Raw genomic sequence first — 18,999 nt, 5'->3', positions numbered from 1 at the left:
ATTTATGCTAAATTACATGCAGCTTTACGGGGTAACTGCCTTCCAGAGCGTGTCAGCTGAAGAATTGAAGGTGAAAGATGAGAGCATTAGCGCACATCACTTTCTGTAGGTATCAGGGTGCTATTCAGTACTTCAGTTACTTGTGTACTTTGCTCACTCCACTGATACCAAAGAACTTCAGTGAGAACAGAGGAGTTTGAAGGGTTGTGAGTCTGGTACAGAGGAGGACATGGAAAGCCGTTTCACTTGTTAACAGACCACAGCTCAGGGATCTGCATAAAGCTGGTATGTTTTGACAGTCAGAATTCATTCTTGCAATCAAACCCTTCATATTCTACAAAGATGTCCATTTTATATCACTATAAGGGATCCTGAAAAGGGTTCCTCCTACACTGCCAAGCTTGCAAATGGGAAAAGTGTACTGAACCTGAGAGACAGACTTGGTCAGTCTGTCTTTTGGCAGAGAGTAGCAAAGGATATAACTGTACAGAATGATCGTAGAACAAATAGAGGGAAGATGCTTCAGGAGCTCTTACAGACATTTTCTTCTCCTCCCCCTTGCCTCATTCTTTCAGTATCTGTTCGTGGCATTGCACAGGATACTTCTGCTAGCTTTGCTAACTTAACAGACCTGACAGAAGTTTGTATTTCTGCATGTCAGAAGTCATGCTGTACAAATTACTTTTGAAATTCAACTCGTGTACCACACTGAAGTTGTACTTTCAGTCCTACTGGAAACTGGGACAGTTCTACAGTCCAGGAATGGTGGAGAAAGATGAAACCTTCCTTGGTTGTTGCCACAATTTCCACCCCTATCAGAAGGACTGGAAGAGGGAGAATTGATGACCTGGTGAAAGGGAAAGGCAAGATTTCAGTAGGAGGTTTATCTGTTAATGCTGCATCTTGCTGCAGGTTTGCAGTGGTCTTCAAACAGATGTTTGAATAGAAATGTTGGATTGGGATCTGTATGGGAACCGTTGAATCACGGCCTGAACCTCTGATTGACCACCTGAGGCAAGCGCTGAGTCAGCCACAGGAGCACAGGTGAATGCAACTTCACCTGAGTGACCAGAAGGGGTGGGGCCTGGCTGCACCCCTCCTAGACCCCATTTAAGGGCTGACTCCCAAGAAGGAAGGATCCCTATCTGGAGATCACCCCTCTTGGAGCCCTTCTGTGAGCCCAGGATGTGGGTAAACTTTTTATTTCATTACTTCTTTGTAAACGTGATAATCTCTCTGCTCCTATACCTGTATACCTATTTACCTTACAATCTGTATACCTGTTTGCCATACAGGGATCCAATGCTGTTTTATGTCTGCATATTCTACTGGATGAAATGGATATGACATGAAATGAATATGAGAGAAGGAATACCTGAAGAAAGGAGCTAGCAAAGGTCCATGTCCCATTTTATTATATACCTCTGGCTCTTTGTGATAGACTTTATATCTTTTTAACTTGCATCGCACTTAAAAGAGTCTTTCTCATCTTTTCTGCTCTCTGCACTATTTCAATAGATTTTATGACAATCTTTCTCAAGAAAAATAGGTCGAAATGACCAACAGTTTTCATGTTGAAGATCCTGACACGCATCAGTGTTTTCCATCTCGCTCATAGTTGCCTTTGAGCCTGCCTTATAATTTTCCAGTATCAAATGTAGCTTTTTTCCATTGGAAACTGATTCTTGGCAACTCGGAGACTAATGTATATACATATAGATTTGTTTTCCTTCCAACTTTAATGGTAAACTGAAACTTAGTCCAGACTATAATCTGAGTTCATGATCACAGAATGGCCTGGATTGGAAGGGACCTCAAGAGTCATGAATCTCCAACCCCCCTGCCAGGCAGGGCCACCAACCTCCCCATTTACTAGTCCAGGTTGCCCAGGGCCCCATCCAACCTGGCCTTGAACACCTCCAGGGATGGGGCATCTACAACCTCTCTGGGCAGCTGTTCCAGCACCTCACCACTCCCATAGTAAAGGACTTCCCCCTAACATCCAACCTAAATCTTCCCTCTTTCAACTTAAAACTGTTCCCCTTTGTCCTGCTGTTATCTATCCTTTCAAAGAGTTTACTCCCTTCTTGTTTATAGGCTCCCTTCAGGTACTGAAAGGCTGCAATGAGGTCACCCCGCAGCCTTCTCTTCTCCAGGCTCAATAAGCCCAGCTCCCTCAGCCTGTCTTCATAGGGGAGGTGCTCCAGATGATGAAATGCTAAAAATGTGTACTCTTATTTTCTGCCAGTAGTTGACTGAATTAATATGTGGCCATTCTGTGGCATGTAATGCAATCAGTGTGGAAACATCATTTGTTGTTGTGGATTTTGAGTTAGATTTCTCACCCTCTACTCGTGATGGGTAGGAGTTCAGCTGTCCGGAGAAAATACTTGTACTCAGCTTTTCCAACCTGTATTTTTGTGTAATTAAAATTGAACCAGTTTGTCTCATGGCTCATTTCTAAAGCTGCACTAAGCTCTTTGGAAATGTTTGGCATTTCACTGCTGTAGAACAGTTCCTGAAGGCTGTTGGTGGTTCCCATTGGATAGCAGTCCCCACCTGTTCTAGCACACAGCTGGCATGTTAATGACTAGTAGTGTTTCAGAGCGTGAATGATTCTGACTGATCACTGCAGGAATAAGAAACTTGCCTAAATTAATCTGTTTTAATCATCTCTAGCAGCAGACACGTGCACACCACATTGCCCTTCACGCTTGTTTCTCTTTTCTAATTGTTCTTACAATGCCTTATAGGGTGAGACAGATTTTGTAAATAACATCTAAGGTTTAAATTGTTGTACACAGCTCAGTGCAGCTGATGTTAAGTATAAAACTGAACAGAATGAAGAAACAGTGCATATGAATAGAGAGAGAGCATCAACCAAATTTATAACTAACTAGCCTTATTTCTGTGACAGAATGGAGCACCAGGATTTCTTAGCTGTGTGAAGTTTGACTGTGAACTCGTGCTGTACTTTCTGTGAGCAGTAACTCCTGAATGTGAACGCATAAGAAGTGCCTGCAGAGCACTGCAGCCCTGCTTCAATGATGGGATGGAGTAACTGTGATCTGGAGGAGCTCAGGTACAAGGAGCAGCGTGTTACCAGGAGCGCAGTTCAGAAATGTGTGATCTGAAAGCACGGATGAGGCTACTGTCCCTTTGTTTTTGAGCACAAACCCTCTGTTGAGAGTGAAAACAACTTTGTCTTTTCCTGCTTATTGTAGTCACCTGAATTAAATGCACTCCAGGTGAGCATATCTGACATTTTTTTCTGTTTTTTTTTTGTCTGACAAGAGCTGATTGCAGAATTCCTGAGACAGTGGGAAAAAAGATTTATAGAACTGTAGAAAAACTGTTTCTCCATGTCACAGGTTCTCTCCTTAAAGTAGTTCAACTTAAATTGTGTTTCTAAGAAACAGCAAGAAATTGGAAGGATTTATCTGAATGAGAGTTAAAACAGACATGGCAGTATTTGTACTGGGTTGCGTTTTTTGCTTCTCTGTTTTTTTTCCCTACTCCCAGATATGCCTTTTCCTTTCCAGTGTATCCATATCTGGAGGTTCTGACTAGACAGAGACTTGTGAGGGTTAAAATCTCGAGGAACAGCTGGGAGATGCTTAGCAAGCTGAAGTGACTTAGAGTTAAGGGTCTTCTGAGTCTACTAAGAAGCCCCACCCTGTCTTGGTCTGCCTTCTCAGTGACACTGGTATCACATTACAGTTCAGGGACTAAAGGGTAGGAACCTGGGTATTTCCTGTGTTCAGCCCTATTTACATAGAAACAACATTCTGGAATATCGTGTGGCAAACCTGCAAGGTTCTGGTGGGACAGTATTGCCATGCTAATCCCCTGCTTGGGGTTACAGGAAAGAAGTACTTTTTTTCTCCATGCTTACATCTATGCAGCCCCTGAAAATAGTCAGCAGAATTTGGGTGCTTCCATTATCAACTAATTGAATTCGTTTGGCTCAATCAAGCATTCAGCTATTCTGCAGCCAGTGGTGTCAGATGGGACATGTATTTGGCTGAGTTTCACAAAAATTGTTGGCTCCACGTTGGTTGTACAATGGGGAACACAAAACCACTTCAGGATTCAGCTTTCACAGCTTCTCAGCATGTTATCTGAACTGTTGTCTGTATGCAGTGCTGCAATTGCTGCTAGGGTTTAAGCACATCTCCTGGTCTTGATCTCCTCTTTGTCACCTTCTCACCTTTTCAGCAAGTCTGGAGGAAGCTGAGCGCAGCAACCTTTTGTGTTTTCCACTCTAAATGTCATTCATCTTCAAGATTTTCCTGTCAGCCACGTTAAATAGCATTCCACCATGCTCACTCACTTGCTATACATTCCAGATTTGCATCCCGAATGTGGAAATTATTTATGAATTTCTTGAATACTTTATCTTACGTTAGATTAATTGTAGATTACGTCTCCTTCTGCTGTCTTTGTGTTCTCAGGCTCAGCTTTGAAAGATCTGAATGGCTATGTGATAAAGTGACGAGAGGCAATAAAACTATAGGGCAAAACCACATAATTAGAGGAAGGAAGACACTACGGACTGCAATGCAGCCTTTGAAACTTCCTTGTCATCTACTGGTTATAACTTTTGCATATGGAAGCATACAGAGGTAGAGTTTGGGGGCCTTATCCAGAGTACCGTGTTTACTGCCAGTTGCACTGCACTGATATCATTTGTTTGTACTTTGAATCTTACCAGGACCTCCCCAGAAATTCTCTTGTAGATGTGGAGTGATAGGCCTCAAAGTAAAGCTGTACCTCCGAGCTTCTGTGAGGCTGAAGTCAAGGAATTATCCTGTAAATCCAGATTGAGTCACACCTGGACAACCCATTGTGTGATACAGATCCCTGCTGGGTTGCAGTTTGCAGCCACAGGGAAGTATTGACACTTACTCAGCTTAAAGGCCAAATATAAATTAAATCAAAACAGAAGTCCCAGCAGCTTTGGGAGGAAGACTTGGCCTTTAGACTCCTTTTGCTCATCTCTAAAGGTAAGTTTTCCTCTCAGATGACCTAATGGCAGTTTCTTCTGAAGATGCTGTTTAGCTCTCCATGTTAATCCATGCGTTGAAACAAATGCTGCTGCTGGTGTGTGGAGCAGCTTCTCTCTTGCAGGCACTCTATGCTGGCAGGGCTGCAGCTGTCTGACACCAAACTTGTACATGGCTAGAGATCAGCTTTCTAAGAACCCGGAGGGCCCTCCTTTCTGCTGGCTTCCCCCCATATCTCCATGCTGCGTGAGACTGCTGTGAGCTTTTATACAGGCAGTATATTTACAGTAGCACTGGATGTGAAGTGCAAAATGCTCTTTAAAGTCTGCTTAAAATCTCTCCCCTGTCAGTTCCCAAATTTAATAATGATGGAGTTTGGGAAAGGTGTACGAACTGCTATCTGGTGTGTATGTGCAAGAGATGAAGTGCATGTGTAGTTATAAAGCACTCTTCAGAATCTGGTCTGCAGTCTATTAACATGCTGAACATGCCTTTTTTATGGTGGTGATTTACAGTCCAGCACAACTATGTGAAATCGCTTCATTATATTTGAATAATGAAAAGAGTGCCATCAAAAAGGCATGTCTCCAGGGATCTCTCTGAGGCAACACTTTAAACAAATGACTTTTTAGATAAATTTATTATGAAGTGTGATGAAAGCCATTTTTCTTAGCAGTCACATCTTGTGAAATCAATGAGCTTTGTTGTGCTGTAGTTTTTTTTTAATCTCTTACATAAGTAAAGACTATGTCTGTATAAATGGTGGTTGATGTTCTGCAATCACCATGGAAAGGGAATGTAATGTTTTAGTGTTTAAATTCTGGTTTGTTATGGCTGCTAAATATTTGTGGACTGAACTTAACAGCCTAGTCTTGGAGTTGGAAATATCAGTTGCCCTAAAAATTGTTTTTACAGGCAGCTATGAATGTTCATCCAGATTTGTTAAGCTAAAATGTGTTTTTATAAAATTAGAGCATTTGCCTAAGACCTCTTCTGCCAAAGGAGTACCCAGCTTTCCTGGTGGCAGTCTGTTAAACTGTGCTACATGAAGTTGGCCAAACCACTCAGAAATCACCATCGTTGGGGCTTTCAAAGTATTATAAAAACACTTCTTATTGCTTTGTCATGTGAGCGTCCTTGAATGTCTCATTAAAAATCTAACATTAGATTATTAACGAGACAGCTTTTTTTCTAAAATCCGCACTGACTTTTTGTAATCAAAGACGCAATGAAAACACGTGTCATCAGGACAATGATATTTTGAATGAAGATAAATTATGTTCTTTCTTCTGGAACTTCATTGAAGTTGAACCTGATGAAGTTCAACAAGAACAAGTGTAGAGTCCTGCACCTGGGGAATAATAACTGCATGCATCAGTGCAGTCAGGGGCTGAGCTGCTGCAGAGGAGCTGTGCAGAGAAGGACCTGGGGGTCCTGGTGGGCAGCAGGCTGGCCATGAGCCAGAGGTGTGCCCTGGTGGCCAAGAAAGCCAATGGTAATTAAAAGCATTGCAAAGAGCATAGCTGGCATGTTGAGGGAGGTGATCCTCCCCTCTGTTGTGCCCTGGTGAGGCCACAGCTGGAGTGCTGCGTCCAGTACTGGGCTCCCAAGTTTAAAAACAAACAAACAAAAAAAAAACAACAGGGATCTCCTAGAGAGAGTCCAATGGAGGGCCAAAAAGGTGATTAAGGGCTTGGAGCATCTTCTGTATGAGGAAAGACTGAGAGAGCTGGGACTGTTCAGTCTGGAGAAAAGAAGGCTGAGAGGGGATCTCATCACTGTTTATGAATATCTCAAGTGCAAGAGTCAAGTCAATGTGGGCAGACTCTTTTCAATGGCAAGCAACAATAGAACAAGGGGCAGTGGCCAGAAACTGAAATATGGGAAGTTCCATACTAATGCAGAGAAGAACTTCTTTACTGTCAGAATGACAGAGCACTGGCACAGGCTGCCCGGAGAGGTTGTGGAGTCTCCTTCTATGAAGATCTTCAAGACCCATCTGGACACCGACCTGTGTGACCAATTGTAGGGAACTGCTTTAGCAGGGGGTTCGACCCAGTGATATCTTGAGGTTCCTTCCAACCCCTGCGATTCTGTGATTCTGATTGTGTGGCTCTGTGATTTAAGGCTGTGTATTTTCCCTCTTCTCTTTTTACAGTTATTTGAAAATGTTTTTGTCCTGAAGTCACCCCTCTTTGACTCCCCTTAAATGGAGTACCAATCTGAGGTTGGACATGCTTTAATAGAGGCTGCTTCTTTCTTCTTCTTCTTCTTTTTTTTTTTTTTTAAGAGGTGGAAATCATGGAATAATAGAATGGCTTGGGTTGGAAGGGACCTTAAAGCCCATGCAGTTCCAACCCCTGCCCTGGGCTGGCTGCCCCCCACGAGGTTAGGCTGCCCAGAGCCCCTCCAGCCTGGTCTTGCACGTCTCCAGGGATGGGTACCCATAGTTTCTCTGGGCAGCCTTGGCTTTCCTGCTCCCATCCATGCACATCCTGACAGCATCTCTCTATTCTTTGCAGGCCACTCAATCCTGCTTCCGCTGCCTGCACATTTTCTTTCCCTCACTCTGACCAGCAGGGACTTGCCCAGCCATGCCAGTTTCCTGCCTCCTCTACTTGATTTCTTATCTTGGAGGTTGGAGAGCTCTTGTACTCTCAGAAAGGTGTCCTTAAAGAGCTGCCATCTCTGCTCTGTTCCTTTGTCCCTAAGAACAACTTCCCAGGGGATCTCACCCAACTACTCCCTAAGCAGCCTGAAGTTTGCTCTCTTGAAGTTCAGGGTCCTGACTGCTCTTTGCCAGGTGCATATTCCTTGAGATCACAAATGAGACCAGGGCATGGTAGCTGCAGCCCAACCTGCCTCTAATCTTAATCTCTTTATCTGTCTCCTCTGAATTCATGAGCTCCCTGGTCCAGTAACCCTTCTCCTCTGTCAGTTAGACTAATACCTGGGCCAGGAAGTTACTGTCGGTGGGCTCTGGGAGTTTCCTGGGCTGCTTGCAGCTCACTGTGTTGCTTTCCCACAAGGCGTCTGGATGATTGAAGTCCCCATCAGGATTAGAGTCTGTGACACTTCTTGCAGCTGCAGCAAGAATGCCTCACCCACAGGCTTTCTTTGGTCAGACAGCCTGTAGTGGACCCCAACCACCAGATGTCCTTTATTGGTCCAGTCCCTAATTTTGACCCACAGGCTCTGAGTCTGATTGTGGGTGATTCTCAGAGGCAGCTCTTCACAGTCTATCTATTTCTTAACATAGAGGGCAACTCCAGCACAGGAACAGGTTGCCCAAGGAGGTTGTGGATGCCCCATCCCTGGAGGCATTCAAGGCCAGGCTGGATATGGCTCTCGGCAGTCTAGTCTGGTGGTTGGTGACCCTGCACATAGCAGGGGGTTGGAACTCGATGATCATTGTGGTCCTTTTCAACCCAGGCCATCCTATGATTCTATGATTTCATGATTGTAAAAACCTCTCAGCCCTCAATCATAGCGTTCCAGTTGTGTGATTTGTCCCACCGTATTTCTATGATAGCAATTAGGTCATGGCTTTTTAATAATGACCTCATAGGAAAAAAATCACTCTCTTTGTCTTGAGCTGAAAAATATAGGCGTGTCCATCTGTTAAGTAAGTTTTTGTGCTCAAATGTAGATACGGTTCTCTGAAACGCCTTAACAACTATTATGATAGTGAAAGCATCTTGACTGCAACTCGAGAGACCTGGATTCTTTTCCTGAAATAACCACTGATTCTCAAGTCACTTAATTTCCATATCTTGAAAACAGAGTAGTGTATTTGCTGTCTTTCATAAAGAGCATTCAAATCTACATATGCAAAGTGATACGTAAACATTTGTAATAATATAGTGGGTGATATTCTCCAGGGATATAAAAAGGGGTGACCAGAAGATGCTGGGAGAATGAACTGACTTCTGCAGCTGTAGCTGAGCTCTTTGTCTTACTGGTGGTAATTTGCAACTCAGAATTTGGTGGTGGGGAGACAGAGTGCACAGTCAATCAGAGTGCAGTCAATTAGAGCATGGTCAATTAGAGCACGGTCTGATTGACTGAACCTTAAGGAAACATACTCTGTTTGTGTTTGCATTAACTTAAAGGATTCTCAATCATGAGGTATGTGTAAACATAGTGGGGTTTCTATTTTCAAACTCCAATTTTTCCTTTTCTGTTGCCTTCCAACTGCCACCTGAAAGAAATCCCCTGTGGGATTGCTTCTAAAAGTCCAAGCATATCTACAGCAAAAGAAGAACATTTTGTCTTTACATACTCACGCTGCAGAAAGGAAACATTATGTGGCACCGCAGCATCAGACATTTGCTAAGACACGCAGTGGTGGCCCTGTTTAATTCCTCCTAGTGGACAAACTGCTCCAGCAGTCACCAGTCTATGAGCTGACTCCTGGCTCCCTGAGGCAGTTAGTGCAGCACTGAGATGCTGCTTTTATTTCTGAGCCGTTTGGTGAGTGCGTTTTAATCAGAGATGTGGAAGAAGTGTTGGGGAGGAGGTGCAGCCTTCTCCTTCTCAGGTAATTAATCATCTGATTTTTGGTGTCTCAGTAATTACTGTTGGCAAAAAAAAAAAAAAGTCATTTGAATGGTGGCAATATACTGCAAGCAAACATAACTTTGAATGACTTTGTTTCAGCCACTTGTCTGTTCTTCGTGAGCATTTTTACAGTCAGCTGAGGACTTGTAACCAAGCCTTTGGCCACAACTGTCAGCTCCAGATTGCCTCTAGCAGGCAAGGGTGTGATTGCAAGATGCTACCATTGCTTCTGGCCGCTGGCCTTATTGTGCTGAGTATGCACGAAGGGACGTGCACAGCCCTGACTGCTGTTGGATCTGATTTCCACTGAATTCTGCTGACCCTTAAACTGCTGCTGTGATGGACTGAAGTAGCCTGAAGTGAACCTTTTCTCCCCAGCCAAAGCAAAATGTTTATCAGCAGCTCCTCTAAAGCCACTGCTGTTGCCCAAGTCTCTCCTTCTGCTGTTTGCTGCCTGCAGGAAGGCACGGGGAGATAGCGAGCAGCCTGGGTGAACCTGCTCTGCTCCGACAGCCACTTTAGTTACCTGCCCCGAACCTCTGCTGCCAGCAGAGGCAGCTGTTGGTTCTGAGGCCATCTGGAGGCACAAGGCAGGATTTGAGGGAACTGCCTTTCTCTGGAGCCTCTTGTAGCACTCGTAGGCTTTGTTTAGTTATTTATCCATCCTTCCAATGCCCGTGCCAGTTTAGAACTTCCCAACGCTTTAACTACCAGAGTGTTCCTGAATAGGTCAGAGTCATTATCCATTCCTATGAGGCATACTGAACAGAAGATTTGTTTTAAAAACAGATGAAACAATCAGCTTCTGAGCTAATGTGGGGGTTTCTTGTTTACATGGGCTTCAGCTCAGGCTGGACAAGGAGCTGGAAGAGTTTCTGCTGTGGGTACTCCTGTATGTTCTTGCAGAGATTCTTCGAACGCCGGTGGTTCTGTTAGCATCCCTACGAGTGAAGCTGTGGTTGAGCAGAACCAATTTAAAGTTGTTACATTTGTCTGAGCTAATCTTATTTATTTCAGGGCTTTTGCTCAGCTCTGCCCTTCTTGTTCCCGAGCACCTCTGCATGAGTCGCCGCGGGCACAGCTGTGTGCTTAGGGACTCAGTTCTATGGGAGCTCCCAGCTCAGGTTTGGGTACTGAGTGTTCCCCAGTCAGTAGGAGGAAAAAAACTCAGAAATCCTCAGAGTGACTGCTGCCATTACTTTGCAGAGAGCCTGTGAGAGCTCATTTATAAGGCATCTGACAGCAATCAGCACCAGATCGTTCATAATGTCTTTGGAGTGTTTGAGGCCAGATAAATCCGACTGATTTTCTGCCTTTGTGAATAGCTGTGAGCATAAATTAATCTCTAATTTGAGGGGAATGCTGCGTGTTAGATGGAAATGCAGGACGGAGCTGGAGGGGGCAACCTGGGCCTTTTTATTCTATCTAAACATTAAAATGTTCCATCTGTACTTCTACTGCGATCTGCAGTGGAAGTCAAAGGAAGGATTTTGTCTCTCTTCTTTTATATTTAGCATTTCTCTCAACACTTCAGAATGTTGTCTCTGTTTTTTTGGACAAGGGGTGCATGTTTTTTCCCACTTCTTATTCATTTATGAATTTAAAGGTCAACGTTGGGATTTTTCGTACTCAGAAGTGTATTTTCTGTTTATTATTCATATTTTAGGTGAGTGGTATTTTATTTACTTTATTGTTTGTTCTAGATGTTCAGCTATATCTGTGCTAAGAAAAAGGTCCATTACTCGACGCAGGTGACTAGCTCTGGGTGCCCCCACCTGGTTGGAGCTGCCTATTTCATTGCAGTGTTGCTAAATCCTTTCTGTATGGTTTTCATTCTGAAAAAGATTAACCACAAAACAGCAATGCAGGCAGTTCAGATTCCTGCAGAGCACTGCTTATGCATTTGGTGTGTATTTCAACTGGAGTATGTCAGCAGCTGACAACAGGAAAGAATCATAGAGTGGCCTGGGTTGAAAAGGACCACAATGACCATCAGTTGCAACCCCCCTGCTATGTGCAGGGTTGCCAACCATCAGACCAGGCTGCCCAGAACCACATCCAGCCTGGCCTTGAATGCCTCCAGGGATGGGGCATCCACAGCCTCCTTGGGCAACCTGTTCCTGTGCTTGGACTGAAGGTACCGAGCTCTTCAGAACTGACTGACCCTGGCAGTTCTGATTTGAGGTGTAAGGCACGGATCTGAGCCATACGTGTTCTTTGCCACTAGGGTGGTGATGCAGACAAGTTGATGTTCGGAAGGCATACAGCTATGCTGGGCTAATGTTTGAGCCTACAGTAAAGTGCCTACCACAAACCCATCCTTCTTGATATAAAGATGTCAAATATTCTTTTACTACTGTTAAAGGACATAAAGGAAAAGTTGCAGAAAGAAATTCCCTTCTGAGATTTTCAGTTGTAAAAACTGTTGTTCTCATACAAACTTCAAAGCAAAGCTAGAAGAACACATGAAGAGGCTATTAGTGCAGCTGTGGTTTCTAAAATACGTGGCTCATGCAAGTCCTGAAAGGTACAACTGCTCCTTTACCAGCATGAAAGCTGGAGAGCAGCAGAGCCCCGACAAGTGCAGGAGGCTGTTTGGATGTCACACAGTTCAGTGGTCTCACAGTCCCAGTGTCAGACACACAGAGCCAGGCCCAGGCTGAGGTTGTCCCAGAAGATCGTTGCTGTAGATTACTGAAGTACAAAGGCTTGTAAACAACTACAGTGTCCACACGCGGGGCTGAAAATGAGCTGTTAAGAGCTGAAAATATCAATGTCTGAAATTGGAATTACTGACTCCTACTGGTTAGAGTTCCACCTCTCCCACGTAGAGAATTGTTGGATGCTCATAATGTAGCTTTTCACACTTTTTACTCTGTCCCTTAAATGATGTCTGTTTGAATGTGATTTCTTGAAGCCTTCATTATTTGTAAGTGATTATGTCAGGCTTTGATATATTTTAGCTATGAGAGTGTTTGAATTATCTGCTTTTCTCCTTTCAGCTGTCATTTCAGGTAAATGACAATTCTGCAAGTTTGTGGTTTTGACTTCTCACCTCAGCGGTTTGGATCAGTGATTGAGGACGTGGACCCAGGAATTTGAAGATGAGCTTCACTTTTAATGTCTTCATTTGGACACCAAGCAAATCCCTAACTAATTGAGGCTGAAATGCCTTAGGATGATATTTGCTGTTCTTTATTTAAATTCAGAGAGTTTATCACCACACGGACATTTCAGTTGCTTATTCTAGGAAACTCATGGAAACGTGCTTTGTTAAATAATGTATTTTCTATTTTTTTTCCCTTCCTTGTGTTACAAAATGAATGTAAAAGCTTTAAAACCCAGCATTCACCACTCTGCAGTAGATCTAATAGAGTGGCATTATATGAAGAGATGCCATGGTAACTGAAGTTGCCAAGACAGTCAGTGTCAAGCTTTTTAATGGTGACTGCTATACTATATTTGGCTTTGATTACCACAATCTGAATAGCAAATGGAAAGTGTTCACCGGTCTCATTTGCTACCACCTACAGTCCAGAAGTAACGAGATGACAGAATTCAGTGTTGCACTGACTGCCAACCACTGGCCATCAGGATTGTTCTTTGCAGCACTCCCCTCTCCCACTGGATCTCATGGCATCCTTATCACAGCCTTACCATTTGTGCTATCCAGTTGGTGATATGCCACTTGTCTTAATGAAATTTGGCACCTGAAGCCAGTAGAGGAGTCTGCACTTTGTGAGCTGGCAAAAAATCAGCAAAGTCATTTCCACAGGAAACTGTTCTTTAAATCTGTAAGTGGTGCGAAAGCAGAATAAAGCAGAAACGTACACTGTTTTTTTCTCATAAATGGGTTAAGTGTACCTTACCTCCCTTGCTGTAAAGCTTTGTAGATCCTGTTATCATCAGTTTTCACAAAAATGATACTTTCTTCTGTCTCCATAATTTTGGTTTATTTTTTAAATGCCAGAATAGAAAGCGAGGTCCCATCGCCAAGGTGCCATTTTATCATTTTGCTCACTCTAATACAAATGATTTACCTATACACTGAAGTATTACCGTAAGTTATAATGAAGCTCCTTGCTAAAACGTGCAGCAGCAGTTCCAAAACGTTACTCATTACCTTTAAATCCAGAACTAAACTTTCTGCCAGTAGTAATAGCCTCATGCTGTTAAAAAGGACTGTTTTTAACATGCTGTTAAAGGACTGCTTTACTTAAAAGGAAGCAGTCACAGAGCAGACTATGAAATGCTTCTTGAATGAGATGAACAGTCCTGGCCATAACAGTTGTAGACTATTGGGAAACTCAATAGGCAGCTAACAGGAACAACTTGGGTAGGAAGAGCTTGAGGGTGAGTGCAGCTCAGCTCAGAACAGCCTTCTGTCATTCTCTCTTGCAGTTAGGCAGACATAAACAAAGAAGCATGATGGGAAGAAACTGATATCTTGGAGGGAAGGGAAAGACTAAATAAAGAGTAGGGAAAAAGCTTTAACAATGTGATTCTTTAGATAGAAAGCTAGTCTCAAAAGACCTATCCCTTGACACATGAAAAATTGATTGGAGAAAGCAGTAGCAAATAGTTTTCCAGGAAGAATGTTGTATTGGCAGGAGGATGGATAAGATGATCACAGTTCATTTACTTAAGTTATATCCAACAGCATTATGAAGTAGGAGAATATATGGGTGATTTCATGTGGTTTTGGATCGTGTGGATTTTGAACAAACCAGTCAGGAGGTAGCAGCATTGCTTTGGAGATCAGCAAATGAAGAAAAACAGCTTCAGTTGAAAGGGAACAGATTTGACAGGAAAAATTCATATTTGTTAAAGATTGGTTTAGAATACTGACATCAAATCTCACTGTCAGTGGATATTTTCTTCAACGGCTGTATCTCTACTGCTAAAATGCAACACAACAAATTCAGATTCATTCCTAAGATCAATTTGTTCAAGTCAACAAAATTTTTGTCACACCACTGTTAAACCTGAGATGCCTCAAATAAAGAGTATAACTTGGCTTGAAAACAGCACGAAGGATGAATGTAATCCATGCCATCGAGAAAATAGCCAATGTTAAACTAGATGAGTTTGACACCAATTCAAAAGGCATCTTCTTGTGTCCTACATTCTAGTAATTTTGTTGACTAAATTATGTGTTTAAATTTATACGGCAAACTCAGGCCAGCATTTGGGTTCCTGTGATTATTCATTTGTAAGGCTGTGAATGCTTATTAATGGCTCCTGGCTTTAGAATGAGCGTTTATGCTTCCAAAGCACTGCACATGACTAATTTGTTCTTCTGCTTATTCGAAAGCAGCAGGGGTTGTCAAGAAGCCAAATCTACACTGAATTAAAACCACGTTGCTTTGCTTCCATAGAAGAGGTAATACTTGGCTGTTGTAAAAAAGTCACACTTCAATTGAGCATCAGTTCATCACTGAAACTACAAAGTGGAGCAGTCGCAGAGGTAAGGTGATGGTAAATGCAATGTGACGTTTCTCCTGGGCCATACTGCAGAGAAACCTTACCTTTGTGTGGTGCAGCTGATGTTGTGTACTTCCCAGAAAAAACAAAAGAGCTGTAAGGTTGCAGCAGAATGCCATGTCAAGGGAACCCAGAGTCTAATTAATCTCAGAGAAGTATAAAGCCATAACGAGTACCCACTTCATTTTGTTTGAGTTGGTTTCTGTCCAGGTTAAAGTGAAACAGAGTGACCTGGTTGTATGTATGGGCCTGAATGCGTTCCCATGTTCTGCTATATATCCCCACTACTAAGATTCAGTCTAACCTCCAGCGTTTGGCAACCCTTATTGTCTTCTGCCAGTTCTTCAGTCTTCAGAGGAGGTTTGAAGCTTCTCGATAACGATTTCACATAGCAGTTGTGGATCCTAATGGTAAATATTTTTGGTTGGCGTTCCCTGAGGCTGCCAGTTAGCAGCTAACAGTGACACTCGACTGGTTTCTGTGCAGTGGAACTGTGCAGTTAGATTAAATCTCACTGAGTTATTGCAAGGAGTTACACTGTGGCTAAATGTTTGTACCACTGCAACCTGTAGTTTTCAATATAATTCTCTGCAGCCTGGCAAGTGCATTAATGGTTTTACATAGTGCGAGGAACAAAAGGTTGCGCAGCTGCTGGAGGTGGTTATAAAAAGGCCCATTTAACATTCATAGATTCAGGGAAAGAAAACAGGATAACCCTGCTGCTGGTTGTAGGGGTGAGTGTGAGCAGCTGCTTCATGCGATGCACAGCTGTGCCAGCGATGTGCTGCAGAAGCGATGAATTAAGCTGTAAAGTGCAAGTCTCTGTGTACAACGTCCCGTTTTTGGATAGCCCTGGAAAGTAATGTAGAAGCTGTACATGAGTGCCTCAAGTCTCTTTGCTTGCCTGTGCAGCAATTAATTTCATACCTATGCTATGAAACCCCTGGAACATCCCGTGTAGTGCGCAAACCAAGCGCTGTGCACAAACCTCCCAGCTAGACCAGAGGAATTTATATCCCCTTCACTGACACACACAGACTGCTGGGTTGGTGCAATGCTCTGATGTGTTGGATAATATGTGCAGGTCGTTGAACTTCAGTAGTACTGGAACATGTGGAACAAACACTCTTGAAATGAAGAAACTCCCAGCTTTGGGGCTGTGGCTGCAACCCTCCAAGGTGCTAGATGTGTGAAATGTGTTCTTCAGCACTGTACCTGAACAAAAATCCTTCTGTCACTCCCTAGAATTGCTAAAAATGCTAGTTGTGTTTTATAGATAAATGATTGATTGTGAGTTGTTGGCATCAGCAACACTGCAGGCATCACCGCCATGCAGAGCTTTGTCTGATTCCTGCCTGGCCAGCAATGGTAAATAGGTGCAGGGCTGGAGGAGCTCCAGGTGTCACTGTTAGGACAGCACCTGGGTAACTGGAGGGGCTTGTTTGTCACTGCTGAGGGATTTCTGTGACCAAGACTCAACAGCTGCATGCAGGGCAGCTCTGGCTGAATCACACAGCTTCAGGTGTGGGAAGCAGCACTGCTTTATGGAGGCTGCCTTTTTACTTTGGAGGTTTCTTAGCTGTTACATAGTTGGTCACTGATAACTTTGGCACATTTTTGGTGGAGTAATCTTGCCAGCAGCTTGATACGTAGCTACAGAAAACAAAACAAAAGCATCCTCACTTTCCTCATTCTTTCCCCTCAAATGAAGTAATTTGAAAAGTGCAGAGCTCTGTTAAAAAGCAGAATCATCTGGGAAAGGAAATTTGTCCTGACAGAGATGGCAGGGGTTTGCTAAGCAGCAAGGCTGTGTGACTCCATCCTCGTGGAACTGCTCCAGCACTGACCAGACGCACTCCTTCCAGGTCAGGACAGTGGGAGCTTGAGCCTTACTCTGTCCAAACAGCTTTGGACCAGACTTTGCTGCTGTCTCCTGCTCTGTGGTCCCGTTATCTATGGCAGCTTGGTTGGAATGGTGTTGCTCAGACCTCTTGGGCAAGTCACTGCAAGCCCTGGTTGCTGGGAGATCCTGTCTGCTTATCGCAACTCCAGCCAGTGCTATGACTTGCAAGACGCAGCATGCTGAGGGCCCTCACTAGCACCTTGTCTCTCTAACTTTGCTATGGGTTTGTCATGGGCAGGCTCACTGTCACCCCTTTCCCCCTTCAAACCTGGTTTAAAGCCCCCTCAATGAACTCAGACATCTCCTGGGCTAGAATTCTTTTCCCCTTAGACTCGGGTGGACTCCATCCAAGCCAGGCTCCAAGTAAACCACCCTGTAGTCAGAAAAGCCAAAATTCCTGCAGTGGCATCAGGCTGTCAGCCATGTATTTATCAAACAGACTTTCCTGGTCCTCTCAGTATCCCTCCCTGCAACTGAAGGGATTGAGAACATCATCTGTACTCCCGCTCCATCCACTGCCCTTTGGTATTTGTAATGTTTGTCACAGTTGTTGGTTCTTGGAAGAATGCAGTGTGTGCTGCTAAATGGGGATGGAAAATGCAACAGCCGCATCCATGTATATTGAAATGCATTGTGTAGCATTACAGAAGTGTTTTCATAAAGCTGACATTCAGAAAAACATTCAGAAATACATATACTATAGCAATACTAGACAACATCTGTTAATATTTTATGCTTTTTTAAACTCACAGCCCTTGGAGAAGGAGAGATTTGACAGTGAAATATTCAATTGATTTCAGCAGCAGTGGGTCAGATCCACAAATCAGGCCATTGATGTAATTTGTCCCTAGAGCTTTAGCTGTCTATGGATGCTGGTAAGGTACTGGTGCCTGTTGTTGCCTGCCCTTGGCAGCAAGAGCACTCCCCATTTGTAAGGAAGTAATCTAATTTTATTCATCTTCTTGCTTCATCTTAGACTTTATTGCCATCTGTCTTCATGAGGTAGATAGATCGTTTGAGTGTAGCCTTCTGTACTGTCGTTGTCTTTTGTTTCCCTTACAGAGAGCTTGTGTAGATACTCACTGCTGTTACTGAAGTGGACTGGAGTTTTAAACCTGTTGCCTGTCCTCTTCATCTCGTCGTAACACAACCTGTTCTCTTGGCATGACAAAGTAGAAGCTTCCTCTGCTCAGCCTAGTGACATGTCACCTGGTCACCAACCTTTCATCTCCTCTTATAATATCCATGCTGAGTAGTCCTTACAGATTGACTCTGTGATAGACAGTCTGTGTGATGTCTGATTGGCATAGATGGACAGAGGTTGCTCCAAAAGTAATGCCTCCTATTTATTTCCATGGAAACCAACAGATACAAAGAGCACAATATTATTGTTTGATAGAGCACATTCTCAGCTACAAAACACTGTTTTTCAACACAGATACCACCATTAACAAGCATTTGCAAGCTGTATTCATAAAAATCTGCCTGACCTATAGGAACGTGGCTTGTCTTTCACATTGCTGTCACCACTGCTGAAACACACCATGCACCACCTCAGTGTGTTCACATCCTCTGTTCGGTCTCCATTGATGGAATGTCAATGGGTGCCATTTTTTCTGCATGGAGGAATTTAGTCCCACCCCTCTACTCCATTCATACTTCCATGTCAGATGCCATTCTTTCCGATTGCCCCCCTACTGCCATCTGTCATAAAGCAAAAAAATATAATGAAATATTGACGGGAAGGTTCAACTTCTACTGCCATCCCAGCACCATCCACCTCTGATGTTGTGGGCCAACATCATAAAATAGGAGGCATTACTTTCAGAGCAGCCCTCATAACCGAGAATGTTTGAATTAAGTGTGCAGCTGTCTTGATAGCCTGACAGTAACTTCAGCAAAGGGTGGCAGTGCCTAGGCAGAATGTGTCTGAAAGCAGGATTCCCAGTCTGGGAGGTGGAATTACTTCTCTCTTTGTATCTTGATTATTTATTTTTGCTGTATCAACTCTAATGCTGGGCTTTTGTGTTCACATCAGCACTTGGT

At 43.5% G+C, this 18,999-nt stretch overlaps 1 long non-coding RNA gene across 7 annotated transcripts in view; it reads left to right on the top strand.

Annotated features, from left to right (window-relative positions):
• LOC107054352 overlaps positions 1-18,999 on the top strand; it is a 68,784-nt gene that overhangs the window by 37,897 nt on the left and 11,888 nt on the right. For 4 of the 7 annotated variants that reach the window (XR_005839295.1, XR_005839296.1, XR_005839294.1 and 1 more), the window contains exons 4-7: positions 1-1,187; positions 1,296-1,397; positions 2,918-3,082; positions 12,569-15,033. This is a non-coding gene — a long non-coding RNA (uncharacterized LOC107054352). Of the gene's footprint in view, positions 1,398-2,917; positions 3,083-12,568; positions 15,034-18,999 lie in introns of all 7 variants that reach the window. The other 3 variants (XR_005839291.1, XR_006931370.1, XR_006931371.1) reach the window with 3 other exon arrangements.

This window comes from Gallus gallus, chromosome 12 (genome assembly GCF_016699485.2).
Source record: "Gallus gallus isolate bGalGal1 chromosome 12, bGalGal1.mat.broiler.GRCg7b, whole genome shotgun sequence".
In the NCBI taxonomy this organism is placed as follows: Eukaryota; Metazoa; Chordata; class Aves; order Galliformes; family Phasianidae; genus Gallus; species Gallus gallus.
The sequence above is the reverse complement of the archived record's forward strand: the minus strand, read 5'-3'. Positions and strand labels throughout refer to the sequence as shown.